Source organism: Protopterus annectens, chromosome 15.part0 (assembly GCF_019279795.1).
Source record: "Protopterus annectens isolate FY-2018-M chromosome 15.part0, PAN1.0, whole genome shotgun sequence".
Lineage (NCBI taxonomy): Eukaryota > Metazoa > Chordata > Ceratodontiformes > Protopteridae > Protopterus > Protopterus annectens.
In genome coordinates this window covers 601,433,562-601,445,785 of record NC_056749.1, presented here as the reverse complement: position 1 = coordinate 601,445,785, position 12,224 = coordinate 601,433,562, and the positions used below count along the sequence as shown (strand labels likewise).

The 12,224-nt window shown below is 42.9% G+C and overlaps 1 protein-coding gene across 4 annotated transcripts in view; it reads right to left on the bottom strand.

The window, feature by feature from the left end:
• The window catches only part of PDZD11 (PDZ domain containing 11), a 723,877-nt gene that overhangs the window by 500,921 nt on the left and 210,732 nt on the right, over positions 1-12,224 (bottom strand). The window lies entirely within an intron of this gene.

The following is a 12,224-nucleotide window of genomic DNA, read 5'->3' as shown; positions in this document are numbered from 1 at the left end:
ACTCAGTTGCCTGCCACAGCAAAAGGCATGGTTCGCAGAGAGCTTACAAAGCATCAAAGGGATCTCATTGTTGAAAGTATCAGCGAGGAGAAGGGTACAAAAAATATCCACAGAATTGGATATGTCATGGAAAACAGTGAAGACAGTCATCAAAAAGTGGTGGAAACAATATGGGACAACAGTGACGTTGCAAAGAACTGGACATTCCTCCTACATTGATGAAAAGACAAGATGTAAAATTGGTCAGGGAGGCTGCTAAGAGACCTACAGCAACACTGAAGGAGCTGCAGGAATTTCTGGCAAGTACTGGTTGTGTACTACATGTGACAACAATCTTCCATATTCTCCATATGTCTGGACTATGGGGTAGGGTTGCAAGATGGAAGCCTTTTCTTACATATTAAAAGCCCGGCTAAAATTTGAAAAACAATATATAGTCTCCCAAAAGCATGAGGAATAATGTGTTGTGGTCTGATGAGACCAAGGTTGAACTTTTTGGCCACAATTCCAAAAGGTGTGTTTGGTGCAAAAACAACACTTTGCATCACCAAAAGAACACCACCCCCACGGTGAGGCATGGTGGTGGCAGTATCATGCTTTGGGGTTGCTTTTCTTCAGCTGGGACTGGGGCTTTAGTCAAGGTGGAGGGAATTATGAACAGTTCCAAATACCAGTCACTTGTTGTCCAAAACATTCAGGTTTCTGCTAGAAAGCTGAGGATGAAGAGGCATTTCACCTTTCAGCACAACAATGACCCCAAGCATACATCCAAATCAACAAAAGAATGGCTTCACCAGAAGAAAATTAAAGTTTTGGAATGGCCCAGCCAGAGACGTGACCTAGATCCAATAGAAAATATGTGGGGTGACCTGAAGAGGGCTGTGCACAAGAGATGCCCTCACAATCTGACAGATTTGGAATACTTTTGCAAGGAAGAGTGGGCAGATATTGCCAAGTCAAGATGTGCCATGATGATACATTCCTACCCAAGATGACTGAATGCTGTAAATAAATCAAAAGGTGTTTCAACAAAGTATTAGTTTAAGGGTGTGCACACTTATGCAACCAGCTTATTGTACATTTTGTATATTTTGTCCCTTAACAGATTTGTTTTTCAATTGAATTGTACAGATTATAGGTCACATTAAAGGTGGGAAAAGTTTTGAAACTATTTATTGTGGTCTCATTTTTATATCACAAAAACCTGGCATTTAACCGGGGTGTGTACACTTTTTTTTTATATCCACTGTACATCTTCGGGGATTCAGTGATTGCATCCAGCTTGCAGTCGTCAGCAAATATGGTTAGTCAAAGGCCCTCTACAATGATACTTGACTTGAGAGAAGTATATGCCAAACAGGAGCGGTCCCAGTACCAAGGCCTGTGAGACACCACTAGTAACAGGCCTCTTTAGTGGAGGTGGTTTCCCCTACCCTAAGTTTACATGTCCTATCTGTGAACCATTTGGCTGTCCATCGGGTGACATAGGGATTTATGCCTGAATATGTGAGTTTGTCTGTGATACCGGAGTGAGGTATTGTCAGATGCCTTTGCCAGGTCAAGATAGGCAGTATGCATCGTTTCACCCACATCTAGTTCTAGTGATCTTCTCAAAGAAGTCCAAAAAGTTTAGTAGGTATGATGTGCCCTTGACAAAACCATGCTGGGATGGGCCCTAGGCCTTTATCAGGTCCACAATAATTCATTCCTAGCCTTGCATATAAGACTTGTCTAACTTATGGGTCTGTAGTTTCTGGGTCAGTTGATGTCTGCCTTTGTATGGAGGGATGACAGTTGCAGTTCTCCATTCCCTAGGGATGAAATCTGTCTGGAGGCCGAGGTTGAATAAAGATTCTAGTGTGTCTGACAGGTCATGTTGCAAGCTACTTAGGAGGCATCTGGGATGTTATCAGGGCACATTGATGCAGTGTTTTTAGCAATGGAAAGTGCAGTGAGGACCTGTTCATTAGTGATAGTTGGGAGAGAAATGATAGAAGGTATTTCCTGGGGGGAAAGTGAAGCAGTGGGGGAGTGAAATTAGAGGTAAATTTATTGGCCAGCAAATTTGCTGTATCCCTCTGTTTGGCATTGGAAGTTCCATTTACTATTAGCTCACTGTTGGGTGTTCTCTTTGAGGTTGTGTGCATAACTGAAAAATGTATTATGGTTATCGTTAACCTGGAAGGATATTTTTGCCTCAAAGTTGATTTTTGTGGACTTGATTAGTCCCCTGAGTTGCTTGTTGAGACTGATGAGGCAGTTTTATTTGTCTTTTGGGCATAGCCCTTCCTATTTTTTGGACAGGATTTTTTTCTTTTGCTGTACAGCCTATTTATATTAGGGGTCCACTGACTGAGCTTGTTTTCGGAGTTGGTCCTAAGTTTATTTCTGTTTGGTACTGCTGTTTCCATGCATTTGTTTACATACTTGTCCAGAGTTTCTGTAACCACTTCCGCATAAGCCGCCATGTTCTGTGAGTTTGGAGGGGCTTTTAATTTAGTGCTTCACTTAGTAAGAGGTAGTTATCCTTGGAAAAATTCTTAAAAGGTTCTGAGGTTTGCTGGGAGTTCAGCCTTTATATTTCAAGAATTAGCAGTTTGTGATCTGATCTGACCATTGAGGACATTACACGAGGGGAGGGGGTGCAGTGTTTTCTCATATTTGTCAGCACCAGATCCAGGATATTTGCATTCCTAGTAGGTGTGTAGACTAGCTGTTCCAGGGTGTTAACATTGACAAAATCCAGGAGTGTTTGAGCCTGCATGTTAGTGGTTGTGTAAGTATCCCAGTGGGGTACAGACACTTTAATTCACTATGTGTGGATATGCTTGCTGTTGGGCAGTCTGTATAAAACTTTGGTAGAATTCTGTTTCCCCTTAATTTGTAACATATATAACTCTTGTTATGCTATTCTTTACTGTAAATGCCTCTGGGCCCAGGTCATGCCTGAAAAGAGTCCTATAACCAGCCTACATACCCTTTTACTAAATAAAATAGAATGTGTGTGGACTATATTTCTATTAATTTTGTTTGTAAGGGGGATTGGCACCCTTCCTTTAACCTTTTCTCCTTAGAATTGTTTTGACAGGGGTTGTGGTGGGTGTTGCCAACCCCCTTTCTAATGACTTTTCTAGAAAATGCAGTCTGCAAACATGTCTGATAAAATATGTCTGTAGGAACTAGCACTTTATTGTAAACATTACACAATTTGTGTGAGGATTATTTTCTTAAAGAATTTGGTGGAGAATATAGTCTAAAAAATCGTTCCTGAAAAAACACTTTGGTTTCCAGTATGTCCTGCCCCATAATTGGAGAAAGCACATTATACTGAAGCAGATCTTTCAGATCTGTGTGCCAGTCTGCTTTTAGCTTACATACATAGTACTGAAGCCACCAATGTGTTTGTTTATTTTTATTTACCCTTTGTTGATTGAGTTAGCCCCACTAGGCCAATAACTTATTTTCAGATTAAACCTAAAGTGAAATTCATACTTAGTAGGAGAAATTTGACTAAGATACCTGAGAAAGTACAGTTGCATAAAATCTTACCATAACGATAGATGTCCTTGCCTTCACCACTGTAGTATTCATTACTTATGGGATTCCCTGCCATGAAGCCTGTCGTCCAGCCAGTCTACCAAAGTCTACTGTTGCTTTAAGGTATGCTGAACGTCACCTACACACTCCTTACATAGCTTATGGCATAAAAGTAGCATTCAGACTTGCCATCCTCAGAACTGATTGCCGCAGTAGGAACAGCAGTCCAAGGAAAACCAAAGAACACCTGCACATCCAGGAAAGAAAGACTATGGGATGGAGGGAAGGAGTGAATACTGCAGCGATGAGGGCAAAGACATCTACCATTATGGTAAGATTTTACACAACTGTACTATGTCCTTACATTCACTGCTACAGTATTCATTACTTATGGGAGAATGCCAAAGCTCAAGAAGAAACCTGGGAGGAAGAATCAGCAGTAGAACCTTCTAAGAAGCCATGAAGAATGGTATTAACAAAACCATCTCTAGCTCTGGAGAAACCATCCTACTTGTAATGTTTAATAAAGGTATGCACAGTAGTCCAGGTAGCTGCTTCAAGAATAGGATTAGTGTCTGAACCCTTGAAAAAAGCACCAGAAGAAGCCATAGCTGTAGTAGAATGAGCCTTTACAAAAGGAAGGCTCTCGCCATGAAGTGTAACAAAAAGAAATGGCCTTTAAAATCCAAGTAGAATTAGTTTGCCTGGAAACAGCCAATCCTAAAGACCTAGGATGAAAGGAAACAACTGATCAGATTTTCTGATGGCTTTAGTCTTATCCAAATAAAATCTGAGCTGCCTATGCATGTCTAGGGTATGCAGCACTCTCTCACTGGCAGATTGTGGAGAGGGGAAAAAAGTAGCCAAATTAATAGACTGATTAAGTGACAACTCATTAACCACCTTGGGCATAAAAGAGGGATTAGGTACGCAAGGACACCCTGTCCTCATGAAATATCAAAAAAGGTGGACAAGCCATAAGGGCTTGCAACTCAGACACCAGTCTGGCAGAATAAGAGCTACCAAAAGAACTGTCTTCCAAGAACAGTACTGCAAGGAAGCTGAAACAGCAGGCTCTAAAGGAGCCTGAGTCAATTCCTCCAGAACGAAGTTAAGATCCCAGGGAGAGGAGGAACAGGCTTATTGAGGATGCCTTTAAGAAATTGCTTAGCCTCAAATCTAGAAGTGTTAGTAACAGGGGAGTTAAAGGCAGACAAGCAGAAAGAGCTGATAAGTGGGCCTTAATAGAGTAATAGGCCAAACTAGCATTGAGCAACTCTCACAAATAAGAGAGAGCCAAAGGAACATCCACAGTAAGTGGGTCCAGGTCACAAGAAAGACACCAAATAGAAAATGTCTTCCATTTAGATAAGTAGGATTTCCTAGTAGTAGGTTTTCTGTCCTCCTGCGGGACCTGCAGCACGTCCTCAGGAAAAAAGGTGTCTGAGGGATCAGAACCCTATCACCAACAGTGTCGGTTGAAGTGTGGACAGGTGGGAATGGATGAGAGATCCCTTGTCTTGTGTGAGTAGAACCACCCTGTGAGGTAACTTGTGATTATTGCCCTTGGCTAGATGCAGAAGTAGAGAGAAGCAGTGCTGTTGTGGCCAAAAGGGAGTCACCAACAAGATTTTGGGAGCATGCTGTTGAATCTTGAACAGGACTGTTGGAATGAGAGAAAGAGTAGGGAGTGCATAAAAAAATCCCCTTCCAAGAAAATGAGAGGGCGTCAACCTTCCATACCAGAGGACGCACAAAACAGAGGAAGTTGTCTGTTCAGAGGGGAAGCAAAGAGATCTACTTGAGGTGAACAATGTGCAGAAACACATCCCTGTGAAACATTCATTCATGGGATCGAGTGAAGACCTGCGCAGTGTCTGCCACAATGCTCTGATCTGGAGGACTATAAACTGCCTGAAGAGTCACTTGCTACTTGACAGCCAGATCTCATACCAGAAGTGCCAACCGGCAAAGAAGGTAAGATCTTGTTCCCCCCTGTTTGTTGATATACCATATAACTGTGGTGTTGTCTATGAATACCTTGAGAGGCCTGGAGAGAAAAGAGGATGAAAGGCCTGAAGAGCCAGCATAAGAGCTCTCATATCTTTGATGTTGATGTGCTCCTGCTGATGAGGTGACCACACTCCCTGAACCTTCAGGGAGCCAAACGTTGCTCCCCATCCCACATCTGAAGTGTCTGTGAACAGATCCTGAGAAGGAAGAGGAGGATGAAAAGGGAGCCCTGGATTCAGAGACAACTGATGAATCCATCACAAAAGTTCCTTCTTGAGACAAGGGAGAAGAGGAACTGTAAAGTCTAGAGGATGTGCATGTTGAAGCCACACGAACTTCAGAAACCACTGTAACTTCCTCATGTGAAGTTTGGCCAAATGAAGCACTGGAATGGTGGAAGCCATGAACCCCAGAACTCTGAGAAATTCCCTGGCTGTAATGGAGGCCAGGGGAAGAAGAGTTTGAAAGTAAGAAATGAGAGTTAAGGCTTGGAGGAGGCAGGTGTGCTATCATTCGCACCATCTGAATCCTGCAACCCAGAAAGACATGATCCTGAGGAGTCAGGGAAGACTTTTTGAAGTTTATTGAAAATCCCAGACTTTGAAGAAGAGAAATGGTAAAAACAAAGATTTTTCAAAAGGAGCTCTGGAGAGGATGCCTGAATTAGCAGATCATCCAAGTAAGGAAATATGTGGATCCCTTAAAGCCTGCAAAAGGCAATCACAGGAGTGAGGCATTTGTTGAACACCCTTGGGGCAGTAGAAATGCCAAAGGACAAAGCACATAACTGAAAATGCCAGGAAGCAACAGAGAAACACAAAAACCTCCTGAAAAGATGGATTGGAATATGGAGATAAACATCCTTGAGATCTAGAGACATTGGAAAGGCTTGAGGTAGCAAGAGAGGAAAAAGGGTCTGAAGGGACAATATCCAAAAGGAAGGCACCTTCAGAAAGGTGTTTAGACAATAGAGGACTAGAATCAGTCTCAAAGTACCTTCTTTTCTAGACACTAGAAACATTCTTAAATAAAACCCCTTCCCCCTTTGGGACACAGACACCTCTTGAATAGTACCCTGAGACAAGAGATCTTGAAGAACCTCTGGGGAAAAAAGGAAGTTGTTCCCGAGGAGGCTGAGGAATGCCCATAAAAGGCGGATGGGAATTCCACACCATGAAGTACTCCTGATGAATGATTGACAGAATCCAAGAATCCTGGGTGATTTGAAGCCAAGTAGGAAGAGAAAGGTGAAGAGAGAGGAATGTGGCTGGGAACAGGTGAATAGTCAGACAGCACCTGGTTTGTCAGGAAAGGAAGGCTTGAGAGTCCGTGCAGTCTGAGTGGCCTTAGCAGGAGGAGCCCATTTATCACCCTTTTTACCTTTAGCAGGAGTGCAAGATTACCTACGAACAAAAGCTGGCTTAGAAGGGTTGTTTCTCTGAAATGTAGGCACAGGAGAAACAAAGATTTGTTTAAACTGCTGTAAGGCCTTCCCCTTGTCTTGAAGAGACTTAAACAAACCAGCAGACGCTTCCACCAAGCAAAAGTTTAATACCCAGAGGACCATCCAGCAACTTTATCATCGGGTAATGGTTGAAGCCTAAGCCAAGCATACCTCCTCAGTACTGAACCAAAAGCAGTGGCCCTAGAAGAGGCTTCCGCTGCATCATGACTACATCTGATAGAATGACAAACTACTAGTGAGGAAGTCCCTAGCAAGGAAGAGCAGAAGATTTACTGAGTCTGGAAGATCAGAGAAAAGCTGACAAGCCTGAGATAGAAGAGCCAACACATACCTAGATATATGACCCTGATTAATAGCTCTAAAAGCTAGGGTAGCAGAAGTATAACATTTCTTAACCAGCCTCTCCATGGTTCTGCTGTCCTTGTCAGAAGGCAGTAACGTAGACAAAGGAAGCAATTGAGACAGCTGATCAGAAGCTACAGACACCACAAGAGGGGTCAGCAGCAGGACACTTGAACAAAAAGAATCATTCCTTAGGCACCCTATAAAACCTATCAGATTTCTTGGGAGCAGGGGCAGAGAATCGGGTGCTTTAGAGACATTAGAAAAAATATCTCCCCTCCCACCAACACAAGAACCATCCCTATGCACCCCCCACATATTCTACCAACTATATTACTCAAACATAAAGCATCCCTACAACTTAACATAGCAACCCTCCCACCATACCTATTACCCACAGAGCACAATCATAAAGTTTCCCTTATAAACAAACACATTCAAAAACTGAGAAAACTAATAACCTCATGCATATCAAAAATAGCCTTAAGTGGAGACATCCACCCCAACCCTGGCCCTACCATCTCCAACCCCAATCCTCATAATCAGACTAGAAACCACAACTTCTCCCATATTACAGCCAATAGAAAGCCAAGTGACTTCCTTCTACTAAGCCTAAATATTAGAAGTATATCCAACAAAGTCCATGAACTCCATGCCACCATAGACTTGTACTCCCCAGATATAGTCATCCTGAGAGAAACCTGGCTAAAACCTCATATTACCAGTGAGCAAATACTCTCTACAGGTTATGGCATACTAAGAGTAGACTGGCTAAACAAGAAAGGAGGCAGTGTAGCTATAATAAACAGCATCTAAACATCCAGATCTTAAAATCATCAGCTCCACAAATAGGCAATGAAGAAATAATATATACCAACCTCAAAATAAACCAAAACAAAACCATCAACATAATTGGATGCTACTTCCCACCTGGCCAAAACATCCCTCCACTATAAAATCTACTCAGCTGGTCTACCCACCATCTCCCCCAAGAAACCATCATTTTAGGTAATTTTAATATTGACTGGCAATCCTGTTCTGGCAACCATCCAACCCATCATGTAAGCCTTCATGGCTTCACCCAGCTAGTCCAGTCGCCAACCAGGATAAATAAACACTCCAGCAAGCACACTACCGTGGATTGGATACTAGTCAGTAAGAGCCCCCAGTCATATATAACAGGCTGCTTATCAGATAGCCTCAGTGATCACTCCCCAACATTCCTACTCAAAAAATACCTATACCAAGCTAAACCTGTCATCTACCACAAATCGTAAAAACTAAACTTTAACCCACTCACATTCATCTCATCCCTCAAAGAATGTAACTGGCATCCTCTAAAGTACCTCGGTCTTGATGGCGCAGTTTAATTTTTTAATACTACCTTCCTGAGCATCCTTAATTACTATGCCCCCATAAGACTTTCCAGAATCAAAGCACAACCCTCCCCATGGCTACAGAAAACCACTAAGTCAGAAATGAAAAACAGGGATAAAGCCTGGGAGAACTGGCACAAAACCAAAACCCCCTCAACTTAACAGAAATTCGTAGAACTACGCAATAGAGTCAAAAAGCTAATAAAACAGGACAAATTCCAATACTACCAGTCTGCCATAGACTCCTCCCAACACAGCCCCAAGCAATTCTGGTCCTCCATAAACTCCATCCTCCACCCAGGTAAAGTCAGTACCCCTCCTCCTAACATCCCTCACTCCTCAGTAAATATTGCTTCCTCATTCAACACACACGTCACACAAACCATACGATCACTAGCTAAACAACACAACCCCCCTCCCCTCCAGCCCACACCTTCAACTAGTAATCTCCCCACTGCCTTTTCTTTTTCTCCTGTACCTACCTCCAACATAAAAAAAACTCTTAACTAAACTTAAGCCCACCAAATTAGCAGCAGACAACTTCCCAAGTGAATACCTACAAATCACAGCTGATGCTCTGGCCTACCCAGTATCCATCTTGATTAACCGATCTCTGTCAAAGTTACGTTCCTACACTGTGGAAAGTGTCGCATATAATTCCCCTCCACAAAGGCGGACCCTGCACAGAACTAACCAATTACTGCCCCATAGCTATTCTCTCTCCACTCTCCAAAATACTAGAGAGATGCATACACTCTCAGGTCTCAGACTACCTCCTTACTAACAACCTCCTTTCCAATACTCAGCATGGTTTCCGACCAAACCATAGCACCACCACTGCCTTACTCTCCTTTACTAACACTATCCTTCAGCATAAAAACAATGGCTATCTCTCCTCTGCTACTTTCCTAGACCTATCTAAAGCATTTGACATGGTCCCACAGAAACAACTTATCTCTGTCATCAATGACCTATCCTTCTCACAATCAGTCACCAACTGGTTTGAGTTACCTGTCTAACCACCAACAATCCGTTGTATGGCAGAATGACACATCTCCCCAACTACCTGTCTCCATAGGGGTTCCCCAAGGATCCATCCTTGGACCCCTACTCTTCTCTGTTTTCATCAATAATCTAGCCTCTGCCACCAAACATGGCGCACTCATACAATACACAGATGACTCAACCATCATCTGCTCAGCCCAGTCCCTACCCAAACTGCAAAAAGTCACACAGGAAGCCTTTTCCTCTGTTGAAACTTGGTTATCCGATGCCCTATTAATACTCAACCCAAACAAAACTAAACTACTCATCTTCCAACCCACCAAACATACTCAAAACAACTCACTTTAACATCACAGCTTCTCAGGCTTTGGTTGAATGGGGTGCCTAATGGTGCTGCAAGTTCATGCCTGAGTTCATGTAGAATGCAGCCTGGGATGTTATTGGGTCTCATAGAGGCTGTATTTTTTGCCTTTGAAAGGGCAGTGATGACCTGTTACCTAGAAATAAGGGGAGGTGGGCAGGTACTTGGGATGTCCTGATTTACTGATGGGGGGGACAGAGGGGTGAAGTTTTCACTGAATCTATCAGCCAGTAAGTTGTCTATATTTACAGAATTTGTATATGTGGTGTCCTTGACCACCAGTTCTGAACAGATCTGTGTGCTTCCTTTGAGATTGTGGACATATGTGAAGAAGGCATTATGATTGTCTCTAGTAGATGTGGCCAATTTGGACTCGAAGATGGCTTTAGAGGATTTCATTAGTGCTCTTATTTGCTTGTTCCGGCTAAGGAGAGATTGCTTCCAATTGGGCATCTGCACCTTCTTGGACCTGGACAGCAATTCTTTCCTTTTGTTATATAGTTTCTTTATTGCAGATGTTCACTAGACAGGTTTACACTTCCTTGCAGAGGATGATGTTGTCCTGTCAGGTATTCCGGATTCCATGCATCCATATAGGTGCTCATATAGTACTTTGGTGTAAATTTAGACATTGGTGCCAGTTCCAACAGAGGGGGGGGGGGTGTGAAGCTGTTTGTACCATCCCTCAGGAAGTTGTAGTCAGTTTTGGAGACTTTTTTGTTTAACCCTAGCTAGAGGGGGTCAGGAGAGATGCTGACTTTGAAAGTGACTACTTTATGGTCTGATCTTACAGGGAGGATGATACTGTAGGGGTGCTGCAGTGGTTACTCATGTTGGTTAATACCAAGTCCAAGATATTATCACCTCTTTTGGGGGTATTGACTAGCTGCTGCAAGGCATTTGCATTGATAAAATCAAGGAATCTCTGGGCATTTGCATTGTGGCATGAGTAGTTTTTCCAATCTATGGTTGGGTAGTTAGTCACCCAGAAAAGAAGTCCAGATAGGTGGAGTGGACATCCTAAGTCAAATTTAGGGGCTTGTAGCTACCTATGATTTGAATAGGGGTCTTGTCAATGGTTAACTTCACGTGGAGTGTCTCCTGTGCGTCATACTGTTTGACCAGCCTGGAGGTGTGTCTTTAATATACATTGAAACTCCACCTCCTTTGGCCTTTCTACCCACAGTTTGGGGTCAGAATGTATGATAGGATGAGAAACCAGTAAGGCAGAGGTGTTCTCCACAGCTTTGAACCAGGTTTCTGTTACTGTACCAATGTCAGGATCTTCCAGAGTTAAGAATGCTTGCAATGAGTGGAGTTTCATGTTTAGACTCCTAGCGTTTAGCAGCATGACCTTTAATGTGTTTTGTTGACATTTTTATGTTGGTTTTATCGTCCTCAGGACTTTTCCTAAAAAAAGGCACTATGGGGGAGGCAAGGGCCTTTGACAGAAGTATGAAGTCCAAGTGAGACAGATGCAGACAGTCTCTAGCAAAGCATTGTGGTCTGTTGATCACATCTTCCCAGGTTGTCAGGTACTGGATCCCCCTGGAATAACACCAGACACTAAGCCAATTGTTAAAGTCAATCATTTTCTGTTTGTATTGAGGCATCATTCTGGGTGACCATAGAATGCTCCGCAAGACTAGGTACATACCTGCCCGGGACACACATTCAGCGAGCTCAATCATGTCTCTCTCTATATAGTCCAGGGAGGTACATCTCAAATCGTTCACCTCAACATGAACTATGACAGAGTCATAACAGTACCCGTTGTTGAGAGACTTGAGTGCGTGTGTGATATGGCAGATTCTGGCAACTGACAGACAACTAACAGTGACTTTCTCCTTATCCAGCCTGGTGAGAGGCACATCTGTGTGTCTCACAATGAAGTCTGCTATGACTAATCTGTTGGGTTTATGGTTAGGCCTTTGTGGTTGAGACACAGATGTGTGGACTATGCATGGTATGTGGTTTGGAGTGTTGTGGAATTTGACTGTGTTTTTGCCTCTGAGGTCTCCTTTGTTTGGGTATGTTTTTGTTGAGAACATCCACATATGTTGGTGTGTGTTCTGTAGTTGTGGGTGGTGTTGATAACCTTCTCAGTGTAAGATATACTGGCTTG